This window comes from Hippocampus guttulatus, chromosome 2, assembly GCF_054856545.1.
Source record: "Hippocampus guttulatus isolate MCC_2025c chromosome 2, RoL_Hgut_1.0, whole genome shotgun sequence".
Lineage (NCBI taxonomy): Eukaryota > Metazoa > Chordata > Actinopteri > Syngnathiformes > Syngnathidae > Hippocampus > Hippocampus guttulatus.
This window is the reverse complement of record NC_141262.1, coordinates 9293069-9317519: the sequence shown is the minus strand read 5'-3', so window position 1 is coordinate 9317519 and position 24451 is coordinate 9293069.

The following is a 24451-nucleotide window of genomic DNA, read 5'->3' as shown; positions in this document are numbered from 1 at the left end:
TACTTTGGATCATTCCAGTCAGTTCTCTGATAACAACGTTCCAGTTGTTGCATCCAAACTCTTGGATAACAGTGAGGGCAAAGTGTTCAGTATAAACTGTATGTTTCATTTTGCTTTTACTTAAAAATATTAGTTGCCTTCACCCCCCTACGCCCAAAAAAAACAAAACAAAACAGAAAAAACACAAAAAAAACCCCCCAGCTGTGGTTTGGTTGGTGTTTGTTCAAGTGAGAGGTCATTGGCCCGGCAACAGTGTCCAACAAATTCCAAGGAGCTGGAACATCCTGTGTCATTTAACTCAACTCAGTCTGAAGATCATGGAGCTGAAAACGGTCTTTGCTCACCCCTTAAAAATACTGTTAATTCTTATACTGACACGCAAATGGGATTATCAACAGTCCTGAGCTCCGGTCTTCCTGTGTGGAGTTTGCCAGTTCTCCCCGTGCCTGCGTGGGTTTTCTCCGGGTACTCCGGTTTCCTCCCACATTCCAAACACATGCGTGACAGGTTAATGGAACTTTCTAAATTGTCTTTGGGTGTGACTAATAGTGTGAATAGTTGTTTTGCCTATGTGTGCCATGTGATTGGCTGGCGACCAGTTCAGGGTGGAACCCGCCTACTGCCCAAGCGGATCAGAAAATATATATATATTTTTTTTATGTATATATTTTTTATATATTGTATATATATATATATATATATATATATATGTGTGTGTGTGTGTGTGTGTGTGTGTGTGTGGTTGTCACCAATTTCTTGCCTTTTCAAGCAAAGAGATACTTTCATGGACCAAAATAAAAACAAATGACTACAAATGTCACTCGCCATTAGGGATGCTTCAAAGAGCCGTGACCGTTTGACGTATTCTAGAAAGTACTACAGTATGACACTGACAGTAGAACAACACAGTGCAGTATCATGACGCTTGTTGTCCAATGACAGATGAAGTTGTAATTAGCACACAGTTATTGTCTGTAAATTTATGAATACTAATTTGCCCAAAGTCACCTGAGATAGGTTCCAGCTCATCAACCACCCTAATAGTACAGATGGATGGATGAAAATGCAAACATACTGAAAGATTGATAGCTCCAATACTAGACCTTTATGCTCTAAAATTGATTCTCAAATCAAAATATTGACACTTAAATCGTTCAAACCCTAAACTACAGGAAGTCATTAACGGCAACACAGTGGAAAGTAAGAAAATGATGCATGGTTGGTGGGAATGACTATTTCTTTTCCACTTGGCCGCTTGGGTAAGTGTAAAATGCATAAGCGAAGCAGTACGACACCCTGCACAGTCAGTCTAAGTGTGACTCTGTACAAATGCATTATGAGTATAAAGAGCAATAATGGGTTGCGCTATTTCAGTTTCAAACAGCTAAGATGCTGTTTGTGATGTTTATGGAAAAACGGTCAGATATTGTCGCAACACAACAAACCTCATGAAACACCTTAGGTGAACCCACAGCACAGAATACGAGGCATTTGTGATGAAGAAGAGTCACAGACAGAACAGAAGAGCACAGTGTTGTTCCTTTTGTGTTGCAGGTAAGCACTATCCAGGTGCAAGGGGAGATAATGTGGCACTTTAAGTGGTGTTCGGCACTCTTGCTGTTGGAGATGAAAAGAAACTGAATGCATGCTTCAGCAAACAGCTATATAAATTATTTATTATCCGCAAGATGATCTCTCATAATTAAAATAGCATAGATTTATTCAGACAAGGTTTTCTAAAAAGTTCATAATTGAAAGTGGATTATATAGACTAGGTGTCACTTAAATTATACAGAGCAAATGGAAATGAAAGAGGTGAACTTGGAAGACAAGATTGGCTTAAAAAAAAAGATAAAAGACACCAATACCAAGGTATTATTTACAGTCAATCAGGAACAAAATTGCTGGTATCAAACATCATCACAGTCAGGGACCAATGAATTCTTGAAAGCCTGCAGTTTTAGGCTGATTAATAATCCAGAATTATTTTTTATTTAATTTTCAGAACCGTTTGTTAGGTGTTACAAATATGATTCCCCCAAAGCACCAATTGTTAGATATTGTGGGGCGGAAAGGTAGACTGCTGTGATTGGGATGACTCTCAACTGAAAGGTCCTCGTCACATGACCCGACAACAGCCGCGTTACCTTCCCAAAGATAGTTGCTTCATTTTTAGGCTCCCGTGTTTCTGCTCCTGTGATAAATCTCAATACCCGGGCCTCCAGCGAAGATAGATATGAAGTGGGTTCTCACAGTGGGACATTGATAACTGGCAATGGAACACGCATATTCTCCAAATGTGCTCCAGAGGATCAGATACTATTGATTTGTAGCTTATTTTAAGGTAGAGAAGCATCCTGGTTCAAAACGTACATGAGTATTAAAAGTATAAAATAATCATCTCTGAATCTTTGTGGAGGAGATTCCAAATGGGACAAAGTACATGAGTCAAAATAAACTTTGCATGGAAGTTTGTAAATAAGTCCCAAATAAGGCCAAACAGACTTTCTCTTGCCAAGTCTCTTAGAGAATGGAGATATTTTCATCATGAGAATTGTAGTGAACCATGAGATAGTCCAACAAGAAAGATGGAGGACATGAAGTATTTTGGTAGATGATGACAAAATAAGTCTAGGCCCACCAAAGTCATTAAAGCTGTGTAAACAAATCTAATTTGACTTTCCTGTGAGATGTGAAGAGAGTTTTCATTTGTTCACGCTACATTTATGAGTTTAGGTGTGATTCCTTTTTCTAGTCTTGGAACAAGGAATGCACAAAGGATGCGCTTTGTAAACAAAGTATTGAGGCCCCTTAGTTTCCTCTGAATTGAAATTCTTCATCTTATCGATGCATTTTTGGATCAGTGTCGGCTTTCAACATGTGGTTGATGTTCTATCACAACTATGACCCGTGCTCAATGCAAAGTCTATAAATGTAAGCTTGGATGAATTTGGGGTGGGAGAACTTGAGAGTCTTCATCTCAAGTACTGATCTTGTTTATGCCTGTTCATGGCACATCCTCTCGATAAAAATAGAGACAGTTTAAGTCGAAATAATAATTATTCATTTATTTATTTTATGAGCAAAACCGCAAAGCGGTTTGTGTGTTTTCCATTTGGCAAGAAGGCGGTCTCAGTCTATAAGGTGTCAGAGGACATATACCATTGGTCTCCAAACTACTGCCCGGGGCCATTTACGGTTCGCCCACCTTTTTTTTTCTGGCCCGCGGCATACAGTAAAAGGAACATTCGTCATGACCCGCAATACAATTTAAAAAAAGGTATTTAGATGTATGGCTGTTGAAAAGTGGGGAGATGTGCGTGATGGGGACTAAAAGTACCACTATTAATAAAGCTTTTCTAGATTAGCAAATTTGCACCTAACATAGGAGAATAAAGATAATACAATTTCACAAACAAAACTGCTTTCCTTCACTTTCTGATTAGTGTCAAGTTCTGATTAGTGAGCATATCACATGAAAGACGCTGAAATATGATCAGCTGACTAAAGATTGCTCTTGATTTGGATGTGGAGATGGCATTCAGCTGCTGCTCAGCGGAAGTATGGATCTATTCTCAGAGGACACAAAACCTCAAAAAATCATGCAGTATTTGTTTTATCACCTTCGGCAGAAAGTCTTCATATAGTAGTTTTTCGAAATAACATTATATAAACAATGTGTAAGCATCCTATTGATTGTTTTTAGTGTGATTAATAAGTTAAAGTAAATCAAACTGGCCCTACCTTGCTTCGACACCCCTGACATATACAATACAGTATAATGCCCCCCGACCCCCAACACGCATACACAATTGAGAACAGTTCCCAAATTTATGTGATATGCTCTTGTGGATCTTCCCACTTTCAGAAGTAAGCAAATAACTCCTGATTTGCTTTCATAATTGATTGACACTTGATGGGTAGGCAGCCATTCCAGACACAAAACTAATTTTATACATGTAATTAGATCATTCTATTTTCCATACTATGTCTGCTTTAACTAAGTACTGCAGTAATTCTTAAATCCTTCATAGTAGGGGCGGGTGACCATCAGGAATTTCGGGTAAATATGTTCATTTTCACAAACGATCAGTGTATTTCCGGGCTAGTCTGAGTCACCACTCCTCCTCGCCTCCCCACGCCTGATACGTTTCAGCATATGACGGCCAGTCTAAGATGACTTTTCAGCACATGAAGGCACAATTGTTGCCAATTATTTTTTTGGGCAAGTGACGACTATTCCCCAGCCAAATTTTGGTCTGAGCACGACCCTATTCAAACTCTAAAATGGTTTTGAAATCATGTTTAAAAGTCTCAAGGTCTCAACTTGGTTGCCTTGGCTGCTCTGCTTCACTTGAATGAGTAGTGTAAGAAATTAAGTGCAACTTGTTGTTTAGCTTTTCCTGCTCTGCCTCTATTACTGAAGTCTGGCAACTCTTGGCCCCCTTGATCATAATCTCAGCCGTCCGTGCCTTTGCCGATCTGACTGACACTTTCCGATACTCGTTGCTTTGTAAGTTCTCTGCTTTTTATGTTATGGCTTCCTCACCAGGAGGTACTATTAAACAGTACATATTTCACAACGTTTTTCAACCTCCCTACGAGTTGCTCTGATGATAAAAACAACCCCCAAAGGATATAGTGGCCTGACCTCCCTGAGGAGAAAACAATACTGGAATAGCATCCGGCTTCCAACTGCGGAAATTCTTCAGCGTGTTAAGCATCTTTGCTCATGCTATCAAACAGTGTTGTGGACAACTTGACAAGGCTGCGATGGGTGATGTTCTGGTTCATTCGGAAACATTTCCCTTCTCTCGAAATTGTGCCTAACAAGCATTGCAAGGACAAAGCTCAGATCCCATAGGAATACCATTCCAAGCTTGACTTGGAAGATTACGCTCTGCCCAGGGAGAGCGCAGCCTGACCTTGGATCTATGAATTAGTAATTTACTTGAGGGAATGACTTGAGAGCGCAAATGGATTTAACTGAAGTTCAACGTGTAGAGACTCTTAATGCGCACTCAGGCACTGGGGATTTCTTTGCGTACTTTAAAAAGCGGGGCGCGGACACTTGACCACTTGGCCTATGGGTAATTTAAACATGTTCATGCACAGTCTGGTATGCAAGCGGTCATTAAAAAAGCTTCTATCTGTCTTTGTCCTCATCGCGCATGCAGACTAGAAACTGCTTCCCATGTGAGAAGGGACGGGACTGTCGCTCACATTGATCAATAGCTGCAAACATTTCTGACTAAAGGCAAGCTTGGTGAAAGTTTACCATATAAGTGGAAACGAGAGGGTCAAAGGCAATCTATTCCGGTATTCTGGTTGATGGATATGAGGGGGAAAATTGCATATTGTACAGTGTTGCACTGATCATTCCTTAATCAAGTGTCAAATGAGAAAAACATCACAGTAAGTCCAAGAAAAAGCAAAACGTGTATGTAGAGGTCTGTGGTTTGAAAACCAATGTTTTGTGCGACTTCAGGGGTATATATTTATCATAAATTTTAGATGACTTCTGAATTGTATGTCAAGTCAAGTCAACAGTATTTATAGAGCACTTTCAAACAGCCATCGCTGCATACAAAGTGCTGTACATGGAGCAATTTAACATGCACAATAAACAGTAAGACAAATCGGTAATAAAGGCGGTAGAAAGCACCAAACAGTAAAACCAAGAACAAATCGAAGTCATGCTGAGTCGAATGCCAAAGAATACAAGTGAGTTTTGAGGAGGGTTTTGAAGATGGGCAGCGAGGAGGCTTGCCGAATGTTCAGTGGGAGGTCATTCCAGAGAGAGGGACCAGCAACCGAAAAGGCTCGATCCCCTCTGAGCCTCAGTTTAGTTCTTGGTACTTCTAATAAGGTCTGGTCCGCAGACCTGAGGCGCCGGGCAGGTGTGTAGGGGCGGATGAGCTCAGAGAGGTAAGGTGGCGCGAGATTATTCAGAGATTTGAAAACAAATAAGAGGATCTTGAAAATAACTCTAAAATGAATGGGGAGCCAGTGAAGGGATGCCAGAGTAGGAGTTATGTGCTCCCTCTTACGAGTACCAGTCAAGAGGCGAGCAGCGGCATTCTGGACCAGCTGAAGGCGCCTAATGGAGGACTGGCTGACTCCAAAGTATGTAAGAATCCTCTGTCCAGAAGACTATTTGAACAAAGAAATAGTTGTCAAGAGCACACTCACAAGGGATAACACAAATTTTCATCGACTTTTCACTTGGGAGCAAACAAACAAGCATATCTCCAAAACATTTCGTGCAGAAATGAGCCACCACTGACATGACTCACACCACAACTCCATATCTTTCATATTACACATGGCAATTATTAACTCTACTTTTAATTGGTGACCAACATTTCCCTTTATCTTGTGTTGTGGCAAAGGCTAGCAATCAGTCATTTGACCGCTTAATAAAGCTGCCCATGGTGTTTCTTTTTTTTTAAGACAATGCAGGAAACACTTAACGCCTGAGTTCCACTTGCTCCGTCTGTGATGTGATCCGCTGATGACAAGTCTGTCAGAACCTCCAATAGCCACAAACAACACATCTATCATCCATCTTATCAGTTTCCATCCATCCATCCATTTTCCGAACCGCTTGATCCTCACTAGGGTCGCGGGGGGTGCTGGAGCCTATCCCAGCCGTCTTCGGGCAGTAGGCGGGGACACCCTGAATCAGTTGCCAGCCAATCGCAGGGCACACAGAGACGAACAACCATTCACGCCCACACTCACACCTAGGGACAATTTAGAGCGTCCAATCAGCCTGTCATGCATGTTTTTTGGAATGTGGGAGGAAACCGGAGCACCCGGAGAAAACCCACGCAGGCCCGGGGAGAACATGCAAACTCCACACAGGGAGGCCGGAGCTGGAATTGAACCCGGTACCTCTGCACTGTGAAGCCGACGTGCTAACCACTGGACTACCGGGCCGCCTCTTATCAGTTTGTCTTTCCAAAATGCATCTCTGTTCTGCATCCCAGAGGAGCCTCTGCTGCTCCACCAGTTATTGATTTCCAGATCATCATCTAAATCAGGGGTCTCCAACCACTGGTCCGCGGACCGGTACCGGGCCTCGGCCCATTTGGGATCGGGCCCGAGCGAGACAGACCTATCAACTGTGAGCAAACTTACTCCTTCAGACATGGTGGGAATGTACGCGACTCGAGGCACATCGGAGTCCCCCTTCGAACATTGGTTTGCCAGTTGAAATAAACAGAATCCGCCAATAAATGAAAGAAGCAATAAACAGGAAGTAATAGGAAGAAATGCAGTTTAATACGGCATGTGGGAATATTGGAGTATTAGTCACAACAACAATAATAATAATGTGTTCTTTAATAGTGAGGTAAAGTTGAAACAATTTGATCAGTAACGCAATGAACAATTAGGGTTTGAAATCTATTATAAAAAGGGGTAAAAAGCAAACATTTTAATAGAAAGCAGGAACAATAGCAGCTCTTATTTGGTTTCGTTGTCGTAATTTCAATTGGACATTTCTTTACATTTGAATCTATATTTGCGTTTGTATTTCCTGTAAGGTGCCCTGAACCTTTGCCTGCATTTAATTTAAATATCTTACATAACCGCATATCAAAGATATCCATCTAAATATTGATAAGCTCTGGCACATTATGCACATCATCAAATAGTAATGTTTTCCTACACTGTCATGTATCTGTCCACGATATGGGGCATTTCGAGTTGGCCATCTGTCTTTCAATAGCAATTAGCCTTTAAGCAGCAGAGATAACAATGTAACATCAGGACACCAGCTGACCGTTTATTTTCCTGCTTGTCTACGTGTCTCATTTGTCTGAACAGCGCAAGGTCACGGAAAGTAACTACAGAAGGCATGTTTTGGTCATAAAACCACAAAGAAACTGCTACCATGTAGAAGCAGCTTGCTAGATGCTGTCTTCAGTCATTACCCTGATTATATTGTGTGAAGTCAGGATACCTCAGGATATGTAGAGTATGCAAATTACAACACCTGATGGGCAGGGCCACATTCACCCCCCCCCGCCCCCCACCCTAACTGAGATGATCAACTCATATGAATTCATTTCCAAATCATTCAAATTGTTTAATGCCCGCTGTTGTCATATTTATGAATAAAATACAATGACATCCTCACACATGTCCATGGAACTCCAATTCTGTCTGTTGATCAAATTCACCCAAATAACATTCGACCAGATTCCTAACTACTTCGCCGGACTTTGACATGATTTTAGCTAACTTTTTGCAGACAAGTTGTGAGTGGCACTTAGTGCATGTAAAAGGACACACACACCAAGCCAGAACACTCAGCATGATGCAGAAGAGTTGGCCAAATGCCTGCACATAAATGATAATATGCCGCCATTTACTTATGTGCCATCTATGAATGCAGAGTTTAATATGTCACAATGCTCTATCGGGGGGACCGGTGGTCCAGTGGTGAGAGCGTCGATCTGGGTTCGAGCCCGGCCCCGGCCTTCCTGTGTGGAGTTTGCATGTGCTCCCCAGGCCTAGGTGGGTTTTCTCCGGGTACTCCGGCTTCCTCCCACATTTCAAAAAACATGCATGGAAGGCTGATTGAACACTCTAAATTGTCCGTACGTGTGAATGTGAGCGCGGATGGTTGTTCGTCTCTGTGTGACCTGCAATTGGCTGGTAACCAGCTCAGGGTGTCCCCCGCCTTCTGCCTGAAGACGGCTGGGATCGGCTCCAGCACCCCCGCGACCCTTGTGAGGATAAAGCGGATCAGAAAATTGATGGATGGATGGACAATGTTCTAGTGCGGGACTTGAACTGCGGAAAAAAACGTTTGATGTTTTTTTATTTACTGGGCAACTGACTGTATGTTCTGGTGATGAAAACATGTGATGTGAACACAAAAATGAACCAGAACAAATGTCTGATTCAAAATAGAAGAGAACCCATACAACAAAACATTTATAGGAATAGGCTGATGTTATTTTAACACATTTAAATCTATAAAAATCGAATTTTTTAAAAAGCATCCTTTAACACCTGTTTTGCAAGAAATGGAACAGAGAATGACAAAAATCTGAAGTGATTCATCAAAACAAAAGGGGGAGTGCACATACAGTGGAGCAGATGGGTGGCAAATACTCATGCCAAGAAGAGAATGTGAAGGTGGCCCGTGCTTCTCTGGCACAATATGCTGGATGTTGCCACCCTCATTGCCTACACCGACTCCATCAAACAACGCTATAATTAGATGTACTGCATTGGTGGTGTGAACAATGTACGCTAGCTATTCAAGGAGATGGGCAAAGACCTTGTCGTATCACGTATGAAGAGGAGCGCACGCTCATGCTCCAGAAGCAGATTAGTGAGGCAATGGCTTCAAAAACAAAATGCTGTGACCATCCTGCCACAAAAAGACCCAGACAGAAGGGCCAGAGGCAGAGGAAGGGGTGTGTAGTTCAAAGACAAAAGTCAACAGATCTTTTTCTCAGTACACCTGGCCTACACTGAAAAAAATAAGAATCCTTTGGATTTACTTAATTTGAATATTTTCCGTTTTTATATTTTATATATTTTTTATATATAAATAAACAAATTATATGTGTGAGTTTAACACAATTCAATCATGTGGAAATGGGTTTTTTTTTCAGCGTAGCTGAGTCATGTAAAGATTGAGATGGTAATTTGTGTTCCAGGGCGAGGTTCGGTTGTTCGAATTTTTGAATTTGTTTGATCATATTTGCACCAGGTTACAGTGATAGAAGTAGAAGCTCTTATATTGCTTTGTAATTTCTTTTGTAATATTTGTCATATTTTTCATGCAGGATGACCAGTCTATGCATTGCTGCCCAATACGTGTTAGACTTGCACTCGGCACAAAGTAGGGCCCCCAGTCTGTAATGAAATGTCAATACAATACCAACTGAGTAAGTGATGTGCAGCAGGCATTCTGCCGGTGCGTCTGCAGCTGCGCTCCCTCGTCTTCTTCATGTTGGCAGCTGCCTTGTTCTCATCCCACATGATTTTACACCCACCTTGTTTTGTTTCTGGTGACTTGAGCAGCGCTTGTTTTGTCAGGTGTGAAGACAGTGGGGGTGATTTTTAATTTTTTTTTGGAGAGGGGTTTTTTATCTCTCCCTCCTCCTTTATTTTTTAGATATATTGTTGAAGTTTTAACTACGAGGTCAATAGAGAAAGGCTTCTCAAAATGAATTGTAAACAAATAGATTTTGGGATGTGGTATTAATTGGCCATTTAGGCCCTGTGGCAGGCTCCAGACACAATGACACATCTTTCTTTCTCGCCACCCTTTGTGGAAAACACACTCACACTCATAATGGATATTAGCAGCCCATGTGGGAGTAGAGCCGCTATTTTCTCCCTGTTTTAATCAATGTCATCACAATGAATATGCGGAAAAGCAAGACAGTCAGCTCTTAGACTGTGTCATCATTCCTTTCCATTGATATACTTCATTGTTCACTTTCACATTTGTCCACCTACAACTCTTTCAGCCCTTTTCAGGTGATCTGCTGAGGTAATAGAATACACTGTATGGTGTCTCCTCACTTTTGCCCTTTCACTAATTTAAACCATTTTAAAAAAAAACTTAGTGGAGCGCAGATCTGTGCCAAGGTTGAAGAGCTAACAAAAGTTAAGGAAAATGGAGGTATACAGTCGACAGTATTTTTCATAAAGTGAATACAGAAAGTCGTTACATCCATGTACTGTAAATATAATTGAGAGCATGATAAACCATTTCAAAATCTTTCCCACTAGTACTGTGACCTCCAACCTGTACAATTCATTTGAAAAACAAATGACAGTGTAGGGAGGGGGGGTGGGGGAGTAAAAATAAACAACTGAGATAGTGTGGTTGCACAAATGTGTATTTACTCTTTTATAAGTCAGGATGTGGCGGTGTTCAGAATTAACCAATCACATTTAAACTCATGTTAACGGGTGTAAGCACACAACTCCCATGTTTCACCCCAAATAAAGTTCCACTGTCCTAGCAGAATATTTTTTTGCTTTGGTTTTGTGTTAACATGGAGAGCTATTATGAAATTTCCCAATGCATTATCTCAGTTGTTTATTTTTACTTGTCCTCTTTAAAATATACATATATATTCATCAAGTATGTTTTTCAATTGATAGGCCGATGTGAAACAAGGTCTCGCCCAACTTTTTGGTGAAACTCATGTTTGAAGATCAATGACTCGCATGTCGCTGTAGAATGTGGCTTGGATTTTAGAAAGTACAGATTTTGTTTTCAATCCATATTCAACATCACAAAAAATATACAGTATATATTAGCTTTAAAGTCACTGCTCTGCTTGACATGTTTTGGTTTTTATTTTTAAAGCTCCTTTTTTCTGCTTGGTCAGAATCATTGTTTTTGGTGTAACCATCCTACTGCTGATTACCAAAAAACAAAAAATGCTAGAAACAAACTTTGTTCTGACAAAAGAAGAAAGTCTTTCTTTGGGAAGGTGAGGTGCTTACATGGCCACAGACCGAAGCATTCTGTGGGTCTGGAAAGATCAATCAATTTGTTCCACAACGGCTCGGGATATGGGCAACTCTGTTTTGAAAACACCTGGCAGTGAATGAGTTGTGGGGTAAAAAGTTCAGAGTTCAAACAATCCCAGCAACTGTGTGTCCTTTATTTCACCCAAAGACATTTTTAGTGACTGCCGGTATGGAAAAATCATGGAGCAAACAAGCATACCCTTTATCCCCTTTTGAAAAAGCTGGGCAACAGAAGTCAAGGTCAGACCACAAATGGTCAACAAACAGTAACAAGTTGAAAAAAGTCCCCCACTCCAGCGCTGTGCTCAAAGAAAAGGACTACACCACAAATAGTGCTCTAGCTACATGGAAGACTGGACAGCTACTTTGGATTCTGGTTTGTTACTTGTGCTGAGCGTACGCAAATACAATTAAAATCCCTGCCCGAACAGCCGAGTGTTTTGCGTGGTGTTGCAACAGCTGCTGATGTGTCACACATTATGAATATTGGGATTTCCACAAGTACTCGTTGCTTTTTTTTTTCAAGGATTTGATGTATTTCTTACATGGTCAAATCAAAAGTACAGTACACACTGTGTTTGGGAGTGTGTTCATTGCAGGGGTTGACACATCGATGTTCTCATTGTTGGAGGACAGAGCATTTCCAACCTGGTTTGGAGTTTAACATCTTGATACAACCTGTTTGGAAAATTGCTTTGATGAATTCCTCATTTACATAATAATAATAATACATTTTATTTATAAGCGCCTTTCAAGCTTTCACCATTTTAAGCTTTCAGGGATTTCTTTTTAAAAATATAGGGCATGAAGAAAATCTTTGAGAGAAATGAATCAATAGATTCACTATTTAAAAACAAATGTATCATATAATTAAAAAAAAGATGTGAAATGCAAAACCAATTCTTGATTCAAATATTCCATCTTACATCAATGACAAATTGAAGGATTACATCTGCTCTGTTTTAATAACCTCATCAAGGCTCTTTAACAAAACAGCTGCTGAAAATGCATAAAGTCCATTGGAGTGACTTTTATTTCAAAGGACATCTAGCAACCTTCCAGTTCAAACTACACATTTCTGCCTCAACTACTCTTAGCAGAAACCTATGTTAATGATGATGAGCAAAGGCTTACTGTGTCCCCGCAGCACACTGTTGACATCCACAAAGCGCCGCCAAACCAAACATCAGTACAATAGAAGCTAAAGATCAGTGCTCACTACTCAACCTTTCTGCTGCGCGCAGTCATTGTTGGTCGTAACGAGCGGCATCTGCAAGGTGTTGCTTCCTCAAACTGTTTTCTTACATTGCTGGAACGGCACCGAATGGTCGCTTTTGTTTCTCTGCCTCATTGTAATGCAAAATGCGTCCGTGAAAGCTTGGAGCCGTGGGGCCAAGAGAGCTGCACAGTTGTAGCCAGCGTATCTCCAAGGAGACGGCAGTATGTTTGATAGAACTATTTCCATGTTCTGTCCACGGCAGGGAGCACAATTGCATTATGAGAGGTCACCGTTTCATAACGGGAGTCATTTCACTGATTGGTCGTCCATTTCTGTGCCAGTAAATGATCGTGTTTACTTGAAAGCTGTGTGCCAAATGGGGGAGAGAGAAAATTTGGAGGAGGGTCTAATCAACATACCCTTCCTCTTGGGTAAGAGACAACTTTGAAATCACTTTGAAAGACTCATCTTTTCCAGTCTGTATTGAGGTACCATTTTGGTTATATTAGTCTTAAAATAGCGAATCCAGGATCTCAAGTAAACAAAGCAAAACATGACCATTTAAGTCATTTTCTGTTAACATTACATTCATATGACATTTCAACTGATTTGGTTCGATTTAGTGGCTCGTTTTTACCGAATATATTTGTCTTCTCACAAACAACAAGGTTAACAATCGAATTTTGCAACCTCTAAGGTTTCCCACCAAACTCCCTACTTGAGATTTTAGGCAATTCCTTGTGTCATGTTTCCGTTCTGTTAATCTCCAGTAGGTGGCAGAGGTGCACTGATTTGTTCCAGCTGCGCACCTGTCTCTTATCATTCACTCATCATGATCACCGACGACTTAACGTAGACACCGAACACTGACCGTTCGGTGTTGGATAATTCACCTTGCTCCAGCTCTTTTTCAAGTTGCAGTTTTCTTGACGTTCCATATTTCGCTCTGTATTTCTCTTGCCTTGTCTTGTATTGATTTGTGTAAGTAGTGTTCTATATTTGTAAGTTTATACTCTGTTGTTGTTGTTTGCAACGGCCTTCACCCTGGGCGGGTTGAACCGGCTTCTTCCTTGGCACGCACGACATCCCTGATCATGGCGGCCCAAGCGCGGCGATCCTGTGCCAGGTCAACCGACAGCCTCAGCCAGTCCTGGTTGCACCGTCTCAGACCCACCACCTGGGCGCCGGAAAGGTACGCGACGTCTTCTTTCATCGTGGTGGCCCAGGTCTTGACTTGTCCACCACGCCGCTTGCGCCAGGCTGGCAAAAGAGCAGGAAGGAGAACATCCCTGATCAACTCGCCCTCCTAGTTGATCATGCCCGAACCAATGGAGTCGGCAATTTATACTCTGTTGGTATCTCACGTATTTTGGTCCTCTTGTCCTGAGGACAAGACAAGCTGTTTCCATTTGTGTGTTCTTACCTTCAGCAAGCGCTTTTTGTTCTTCTCATTTTGTCTTGGTTTTTGTCTTGGACCAGCGTCAAAATGTGTACTTTGTCGGTCTTGCGTTTTGTTAATAAACCTTTTTGTACCATAATCTTATCCTTGTCTACGTTTGTGGGATCCATACTTAACATTACACCTTTGGGTAGCATTTTAATGTTCTTAACTGTTACAAGTCAATTGTTGCTGCTGTTCACTGTGATAAAACTATCACAATTTTCCAAAATCTTCAATGAATGCTTAATAAACCTGTGGGGTGTAAGTGTCCTTGAGTCCAATCAGTTCACTCTGTGATGCCATTTGTCTCTTATTTTTGTCAACTTACTCCTTAATTAAACCTATTGTATGGAGTAACCTGGAGAGAGACTACGGAACTTGCAGAAGACCACGAACCGACCTGTGGCTGCCTTCCCTAGTTACAGGGACAGCCGAAAGAAAATGAGAAACACACCGGTTGAGGTCAGCCTCCGAATTTCCGAGGTATTGCAAGGTCTATTTTGTTCAGAATTTTTGTGTTGTGTGTACGGTAGATGAAACTGCACTGTGTGCTGCCTGCAACACTGATGTTATGATGATAAACTGCATTGATAATAACACTAATAACACAAGTTCATATTTGGCAGAAAGGAGAGTGAGGTGACCCCGAGACATTATCTAATCTCTGTTGACACAGGTAGGGTTATTTCCCGACCCACGACAGCGTCACACAACAGCCTTCGACGTCAGTCTTTTTTTGTAACTCTTTATTATTATTAAGATAGTTAGGATTGATCATCGTCCGTGCAAGTTGTTTTCACACTGCATAGGATAAATATTCTTACTAGTTTCAACCAGCCAAAGAACACCAACTTGTTGCCTTAGCGATGATCGATGAGATCCTCGATTCAATCACAACATGTTAATAAACCAATCATCTCTCAAACATGGAGTTCATTTGTCGTTATATCTTGCTCGTAAGAGGAGGCATTGGTCTTGTGAATCATTTATTTTACAGCACTCCCTTACCTCCTGGCTTTTAATATCCTGATATTCTGACAAAGTTATGCCTATTTTTGGGGCCTACAGTGCCACTGATTTAAGGACGCATTTTATGGAAACTGTATGTGACAAATGACTCCTTGACAGACCAAAATTAATTAAGGATATAATGACAATGGGCGATGTCAGCCTTGCACCATTGCAACTAAATAATCTATCTCGCATTTGAGCCAATCCACTAGAACCTAGAATGTTTAGATTTCAAAGTATTTTTCAAATCTGAAATAAGGTCACATTCCACTGTCAATCTCTCCCCATCATCTTTATCAAATTATTATTAATTAATGCTCAATGTTTGAAGTAACAGTCTAACATTCTTAACTGCCATGTACTGTAAGTGTCAAAATAAGTTAACTGTTCTAAATATACCCGCTAGAAGAACAAACATCTCTCAAAATACTCATAAATATGTTTAAATTCATTATCATTCAAGTATTAAAAAAAAGAAAAATTGAATAACCATTTATGCATTCTCATATCGGTGGTGACCATGTTGACTTGCTGTCAAGATTTGTTTGGCACACTTTTTACCCTGGCTTCCTTTTCTGCTGCAACCCCGCCATTTCCCGGATTTGCAGTCCTGCTGACATATGAAATGCAGGAAGAGGAACCACTTGAGTATCAGTAATGCAAAGTTTAAAACGCATATTCTTTTTTCCACACACTTGTCCTGTTCAGAGCTGTGGGGAATCACAGCTTTATACCAGCTGACGATCATTTGTGGTTGAGATTTTCATTGGTTGTTCCCACACGCTTGATTCCTCTACAATGTGTTTGTCTATTCATTTATATAAACCTTTATATAAACTATTCGGATTAGTTAATGCTTTATAAGGTTTAGAAGCAGTAGAAATTCAATTCTTTTGCGATTAGTTTCTGACAAGTTTGACTTTTGGGAGTTCAATGATGTGATTCCGCTGTAGTTCAGAATTTAAGGCAGCAATCGCATAAATTCAACAGCTTTTTTCTACTTTGGATTATGTTTGAAAATACAAATACTGTTTGGTGTGAGCTACACGTTTGGAACACAAATCTCCCTGAGGAATGGTCAAATTGACCTTCCGGGTGAGTTTTTCTTCCACCAACTCGGCTTCCTCTCCACTCCTCGCCATTGTGTCGGCCTGTGCACACAAGCTTCCTTCCGTTCCTTTCATTAAACAGCAATCTGTGCTGAAGATAGACCCTTAGCTCAGTGGGCAAGGTGCATGTGTGTATATATAAATTCCTGACATTCCTCGAGTCAGTAATTTGGTCCGAGTACAGATTCCGACGCTGACCCTGACTGTGACCCTGCTACTCCACTTGCTCAAATGTGATAAAGTTCCAAAAGTGGCAGCATTGGAAAAACCTCTTAAATCCAATCAATGTGATCGGTCAAACCCAAATAAAATTGAATGAATAAAAACAAGCTTTGCTTTGGATGTGACTGTTTCACTTACCTATTTGTGTCAAAGGCTGAATTGGATGCCACATGAATGTTTTTCAAGAGGACTGATTCCTTTCTGGGGCGGCCCGGTAGTCCAGTGGTTAGCACGTCAGCTTCACGGTGCGGAGGTACCGGGTTCGATTCCAGCTCCGGCCTCCCTGTGTGGAGTTTGCATGTTCTCCCCGGGCCTGCGTGGGTTTTCTCCGGGTGCTCCGGTTTCCTCCCACATTCCAAAAACATGCGTGGCAGGCTGATTGGACGCTCTAAATTGTCCCTAGGTGTGAGTGTGAGCGTGGATGGTTGTTCGTCTCTGTGTGCCCTGCGATTGGCTGGCAACCGATTCAGAGTGTCCCCCGCCTACTGCCCGGAGACAGCTGGGATAGGCTCCAGCACCCCCCGCGACCTTAGTGACGATCAAGCGGTTTGGAAGTTGATGAATGAATGAATGATTCCTTTCTAAGGATATCCGAGTCCGTGCAGTTTTTTTTCTGTTTATATGGTGATGGCGCATAGCCCAATTGAAAGCAAAGAATAAGAATTGTGTAACTTGTAACTTACAGTGTTAAATCCAGCCTTGGGCAGGTATTTCCAAAAACTCATGTCCACTTCGATTTATGACTTGGCCAGGGTGGCAATAGGTTGCCTGACCTCTATCATGACCAAACATGCGATCTGAGTCGGTTGCCGATCCCACTCTCATGCATCCATTCATTCAATTATTGTCTCTGCCGATAGCACGAATCAACAAACACACATAACCACACGCACGCACACAAAACATGATGCCATTGGGGAGGCATTCCACAGCTAACCTGGCCTTGGCATCAGAACGGAATAAATTTCTTCCTCCGTTCTCCAGTTGTTGGTGAATCCTCAAGAAATAAATGAAAACTTCATACACTTTAGCATAGAGTGCAGCGTACGTCTTAACGATGTTGACTCTGGAACATTTACGAAACCTTTACTGTAAAGCAAAAAGTAATTCCATTAGCATAGTTATGTTAAAAATGTTAGGCCATTATTATGTCTAATCATCAGGGCATCCATCAAATTTCGATTGCATTTTTCCTCATTAGTATGGCCCTCTGTCTCTCATTTCGAGCCAATATAGTGGAGGCAGAAGGACACTCCACGATGAGGTTTCTTTCAAAGAGGGAGTTTTTCTTTGCCTCCATCACCATAATGCTGGCTCGTGCCGGCTTCAAGGACTTCTCCATATGTTAAGTGCTCCGTTGGTACTGCGTATAAATTAGATTGATTTGCCTTAAACAATGATGGCAGCATTTTGCATAAATTGCAAAAGTAGTGCCATAACAGAAAGTACTACTTTTTTTTAATGCAGTAATGCAAGGAATTTTCAAGGCATCTATAATTGGGTGTCACTTTTTAACTTTCCCTGCTTTAATTGAATGTTGTTTCTTAAAAGGATATAACTTGTCTTGCAATATTGCAATTTTGTATTTGAAGCTTTTCAACTTTTTCCTCAATCTTGGTTTCACCAATTTTTTTTTCTTGTCATTGTGAACGCTCTTCGAAGAGTGTATTTTTAACCTCAGAGTATACATTTTCAACACCAGTTTGCATGTGGACTTTTATGACATATTATGATGGACTAAAAAGCCCCCGCCCCAAAAAAAACAAAAAAAACAATGGTCATTGTATGACGATCGTCAGACACACACACACACACACACACACACACACACACAAACACAAAATTGTCTGCCTCCTAGCGACTGTGACTAACATAGGAATGGCGTTTGGGTAATGTGATGTTTTCCTCTCCATGATTATAAATTTCACATTCATTTAAAGGTCATTATCAGAGAAAACCCATTGTTCACATGTTTCAAATAGAAACCTATAGTTTTTGATTGAGGTTAACCATGTAGAGCAGGGGTGTCAAACTCTTTTTTGGCCCAGGCCACATTGTAGTTATGGTTTCCCTTGGAAGGCCATTATAAATTTTGGGAAACCATATAAATGTTTAATCACCTCCACATATTACATACACAGCGCACAACAAATTGATGGATAACTAGTTTTAAAATCAGAAGGCAAGAATAATGACTGTTATTGTGGATTACATATGACAATTTGAGATTTTGGTTCAGACTTCAGCAAGCATCATGGAATTTGTCATGCTTGATTTGCTTTCGCGGGCCACATAAAATCATGTGGGGGGCCAGATGTGGCCCCCGGGCCTTGACTTTGACACCTGTGATGTAGAGCATAAAGTCACCGAACGGCTATATGAATATGAGAAATTGCTGGATTCTGCCCAGGGTAGCATTTTTCACTTACACAACTTAATTGAACTGTCGATGTGCTGAATGGCAGACAAACATCCGTTTTCTCATGAAACTCGACTCATGCTCTCTTTGGTGACACAGATTCCAGACTTGTTGAGATTCGCTGTATTGAGGCTCAGCTTTGCCGACAGGAAAAAACAATCTGACAGAAGCAGTGGCGGGGATAAGAGAATAACCTGGAGGAATTAAACCTCTAACCTGCACTTCTTTGACCCCAATTATGTCGCTGTTTGCTCTCATGGTTCTCTCTTCAGCTTCATGAAAAATGGAAGCATCAAGCTATTAGTGAAGATGATATTTTTCTCCCACTGGTCTTCTCCTCATGTTGTGTTTTCTCAGCATCCCTCTGTCCTCATAATGCAAGGGTGGCTGCACATGTAAGACATAACTTGTTTTCCCAGTAGAATCAGAGCAGGATATGGATCAGTGACAGGTCAGGAGAACTCTTCCCTACCCTGCGTTCCTAAACATCTTGGGAGCATCTGGGCATGTTTATGTTTGCAAATTCCCGTACAGGAAAGTTTCCCTGAGTGTCCTCATGTGACTACATCGTGCCTACAATATTATACGAGCCTTTTGAAATGTTGTTTCCATTTTTGTAATACGTCTAAGGTCAAATACAAGCGATATGTAGGTTGAGATTTTACTAATGACAAAGTCACCTGTGACCTGCTGGTGCAGCCCATTAGCCTCTTGAAGCTCGTGGAATGAAACGCCAAGTACGTTAATCTTCTTGTTAACACTTTTGACATGAGAACTAATGAGCCAATCAGAGGCAGAATAGAGTGAGTCATTCAAAGGAAAATATTGCTAACACATCAGGTCCCGGTGCCACCTCATTTGACTGACAGGTCACTTAATGTCTCCTTAAAATATGCATGATTATTAGAAATGCTCACAGTGGAACCATGAAAGCCACCAGGCCAGCAAGAAATCACAGTCACATACACGGTGAGGGTGTTTACTGTACTCACAAAAGGGGGTTGCCTCCTGCCGGACGAGATCATCTGCAGTACACTTGGTCTGTGTCAAGGACTCAAGGCTTGTGCTCAAACGAACAAGCTCGCGTTAATGCTATCCACCTTTTGGCACATGCTGGCAAAGTGCTCCCCACTGCCACAGTTGGCTCAATATACCCACTCCCTCGCCGCCAAAAATAAAATCCACACCTGAGGAAATCAAAGGTGAACAACTATTAAATCAAAAACACCACATCGGGTGGAACGCACCACCCGTGGTTCAATATAACAAAATAAAACCACAAACTAGTCAAAAAAGTCGGAAAATATATAAAAATTGATCAAAAAGACACATGCTGAGGATAAATTATCCACAGGTGGTTCAATACAACAAATCAAAACATCACGTCGGCAGAAAATGCCCGAGGAGGACATAATTATAAAAGAAATACACAGGCCAAGAAGAAAAATGACACAGGTGTCACAATTACAACAAAGCACAAGAGCAGAAAACGCCAGAGGTGGACACAAATATCCAATCAAGATATGCAGTTCAGCTGCTTGTAGACGGCCCAAACCCAGTGACATGTGGTGAGATTCATGACTGGTGTGGCACTTTAATGCCTCTGGAGTCAGATATAAAAATATGAACCCAAAATAGAAGTTTAGTCTTTATTTAAATGTTGACTCTCAGTGAAGCATATGGTTCAAATAAGGACAAAAGCATTTAATTACAGTATATTTCAATCAATTTCACAATGTTCAACAATGTGATGTGAAACAAAAAAATATTTAAGATAAGGTCAAGTTCATTATTGTTGGGTTATTGTTGTTTTAAACAAAAAAAAACATTTGGTCAAATTGAAAATATCTAACAGAATAAGTCGTGATAATATTTAAGAATTCAGTTTTTATGGTGATCCAAAATTAACAAAATATGAGCTTTAAGGAAACGCTCATATTTCTAAGTTTTTTTTTTTTTTTTTTTTTAAACTGTAACAGTGCTTAGCACTACTCGAAGCTTGACATTTTCTCCCTTTATACTTGGATAGTCCCTGCCTGCAGCACCAAAGGAAAGATACTGTGTACTCCTCTTCTGCCCGCAACAAACCCTCATCATATTCTTTGTTGTGATTCAGCCAGAGGTGTTTCACAAGGTTTGTAGTGTTGCCACAACTCCTCACCGTTTTTTTCCAAAAACATCACAAATGGCAGCATCTTGGCTGTTTGGAGCTAAAACAAACAAACAAAAAAGACTCACATGACTCCTCCACATGCTCTACCATAATGCGATTGTCAAGAGTCAAACTGAGACAGATTGCCTAATTGAGCAGCGTGGTGTCCTGCCTAGCTTACACATTACGCACTGACCCAAGTAGAAGAAAAGGTAGTTCCGACCATCCTCACGAGGGTTACAAGCATGCTGGAGCCCATCCCCGCTGTCTCTGAGCAGTAGGCGGGGTACACCTTGAACTGGTTGCCAGTCAATTGCAGGGCACACAAACGAACAACCTTTCATGCTCACACTCACACCTAGGGATCTGATATGCTTTTATTATTTCATGGAGCGTTTCATTAACCTTCCATGCATGTTTTTGGAATGTGGGAGGATACCGAGGCACTGTAAACTGCATACAGGAAGGCTGGAGCCAGAATCGAACCCTGCACCGCTGCAGTGTGAGGGTGGCATGCTTACGAGCAGTTCACTGTGCCGCAAATGATAATAATAATAATTTGTTAAAAACTAAATTAAATAGGTATGTCTTGAGCCTCCTTTTAAAAATATCATCAGTCTCTGCGGTTTTGATGACCTGCTCCAGAGGCGTGGGCCATAACGGGTGAATGGCGCCTCTAGCTCTGGGAACAATTAAAAGTCCTGTGCCGGAGGACCTCATGGCCCACAAGAGTTGAAATAATAAAAGCATATCAGATCAATATGATGGTCGAAGATCATTGAGACATACAGTATTTTAAAAAAACAACAACCCCCCCCCCCCTTTAAAATCCATCCTGAAACTAACGGGGAGACAATACAATGACTTTAAAATCGGTGTGTTTTTTTTTTGCACCCAATCATATCTGCCTTTGTCATGCCGCTATGGCAAGCTATTTGAGCGTTTATTCCACATCCCTGATGTCAAACATGAGTGTGTTACACTAGTTCGGTCTTTTTCAGCACTAGTTGAACACACGGGTCACTAGTTAACATGTTAGAATAATCCATGATTGACAAGTTAACATGTTGCTGAAAATGAATGACTAGTCAGTTTGTATGCAACGAGTTCGACAAAGTGTGTCACTAGTGTGGCTGAGTGTCCAACGAGTGCTGAAAAAGATCGAACTAGTGTAACACACTCATGTCTGATATCAGGGATGTGGAATAAATGCTCAAATGGCTTGCCATGTGCCGTCACACTTTAGACACTAAGAGCTCAGTGCAACTGATAAAGAACCCTCTGACATGGCAGTGGGAAACATCTTCAGCATTACAATCTACAGTCCATGAAATGTAACGATGTCCTCCCAACAACACTGCAACAAATTACTTATTTCCTTTCATTCAATAGTCTCAGTCCAGCTTTTTTTTTACCCCACTCTCATCCAACTCTCTTTTCCAGGAGTGAGGTGTCTCCGCTCCCAAACTCCTCAAGCACTCTGGTACCCCCCTGAGGGATAAGAATAGGAGGCAAGAGGGAGATATTTTGACACAATCCCAGGAGGGGGAACAGTGGGAAGTAAGAAGCCAGTAATGGGGTAGAGCTGTACACACACACACACACACACACACACACACACACACACACACACACACACACACACACACACACACATGTCACAGGCCACCATTTGCTCAACTCTTCTTGTTGACTTTCTTTTTTTTTTTTTTTCCATTTTGACAGCACGTAAACCAGTAGCATTTCGGTTGTCGGTTCGATCGTGAGCCCTTGTGACCATGTCGCAGTGTCCTGGAGCAAGACACTTAAATCCCAAGTTGATCCTGATGCTGCGTCATCAGTAGGTGAATTAGCAGGTAATATTAAAAGCATCTTATAGGTGCAAAAGTGCTCTTCAATGGCAAGCTTGATTCTTGAGATTGGCAGGGCACTGTTAAGAGGCTTTTTTTTCCTAATATAAAAGCAAATTCACTGCAGACTTTTTGACCACATTTCACGTGCCATGTCAAATGGTGTCATAGTAATAGGGCAACAGCCTCAATTGCAATAAGGTTAACCTGTCACCTTGAGACATCCAACAAATTAACAAATGTCAACGTTGTCGAATGATTCAGACTTCACAGTAAGTCATTTCTGGTGCTCTCCTCGGAATTGTGATCGAACTGATGATGCAGAGGTTGCAGACAAGTGTGTTATCTTTCACATGCTGATTAAGATGGGCAAACTATATTTGTTTGAGGTCCTTGAAATGTTCAATACTAAATCATGCAGATTTATTTTTCTGTGCTTTTAAAGGTTTTTCCTGTGAAGGCTCTTCATTGTTAGTAAGCCTAAATATTTAACCTAAGGAAGTGTCCGCTCTTAGCTATTTGGGATACTCAAAACAAAGACCTTTTCCTGAAGCACTTAGTGTGCTGACATAACAATACAAAGAAACGTCGAGTTAAGCGCAGCTTAAGTGTCCCAATAAACAATGTTTTTCTGTCTTAGGTTGTCTTGTTGTGCAGCATGATAAGTGCATGTGGTTCAAATAAACGTCAGTGACGACAGTTTGACAGGGTGTTTTGGCAGTTTTTCGTCTGACTGACATCAGGTGACAAGAACTCTTATTGACGAAAGCCGTTGGCAGCTCAGCATGTTGACCATATCTCAGATCAGAGCTTTTCTTTCTTTCCTCACCTTTGCAGACCTTAACTATACACTGAATGCAGCAAGTTTTCTGTCCTCGCCAGAATGCGAATGTGTGGGAACCCACCTCCTCCAATGCTAAAATTAATTCAGACTTGACCTCTAGAGTCTCACTTCTTCTTCTCTGTTTGCTCCGTGTTTTATCAGACATCAGCAGAAGTTGCTCAGGCATTGATTTGTGAGACACTTTGGCTTCTTAGGACTTATTAGCACTTTGACAGTGCTGAACCCAAGTTTGAAGCTTTATCTCTACAGAGGTGTAACAGAGTCTCAAATTTTCTACTGGACAAAAAATGAAAGTAAACAAAACATCTCTCCAGCTAAAGTTTGGGGCAGGAGCTCGAGGTTAAAACGAGGACACTCGTGCTGGTTCTGAAAAATAGCAACCATTTGCAGACCCAGCGACAGGGTCACATGGGATCTGGCCCGAGTTTTTCATTTAAACCTCCAAGGATTGTTCATCGATGTCAGAGAACGAACCACATAGAAGTTGGTTATGAAAGGCAAAATGCCCGAGGTTCCCTAAAATGAAAGCTGACATCTCTACACATTTTCTTGTCAACACAGAGATCCTGAATTGTCCCCAGACACATTTCTACAGGGACCGAGACCTATTATTAAACTACCTCCATGTGAACATCTCATGTTCTTTCGTCCCCTGCATTTAGGG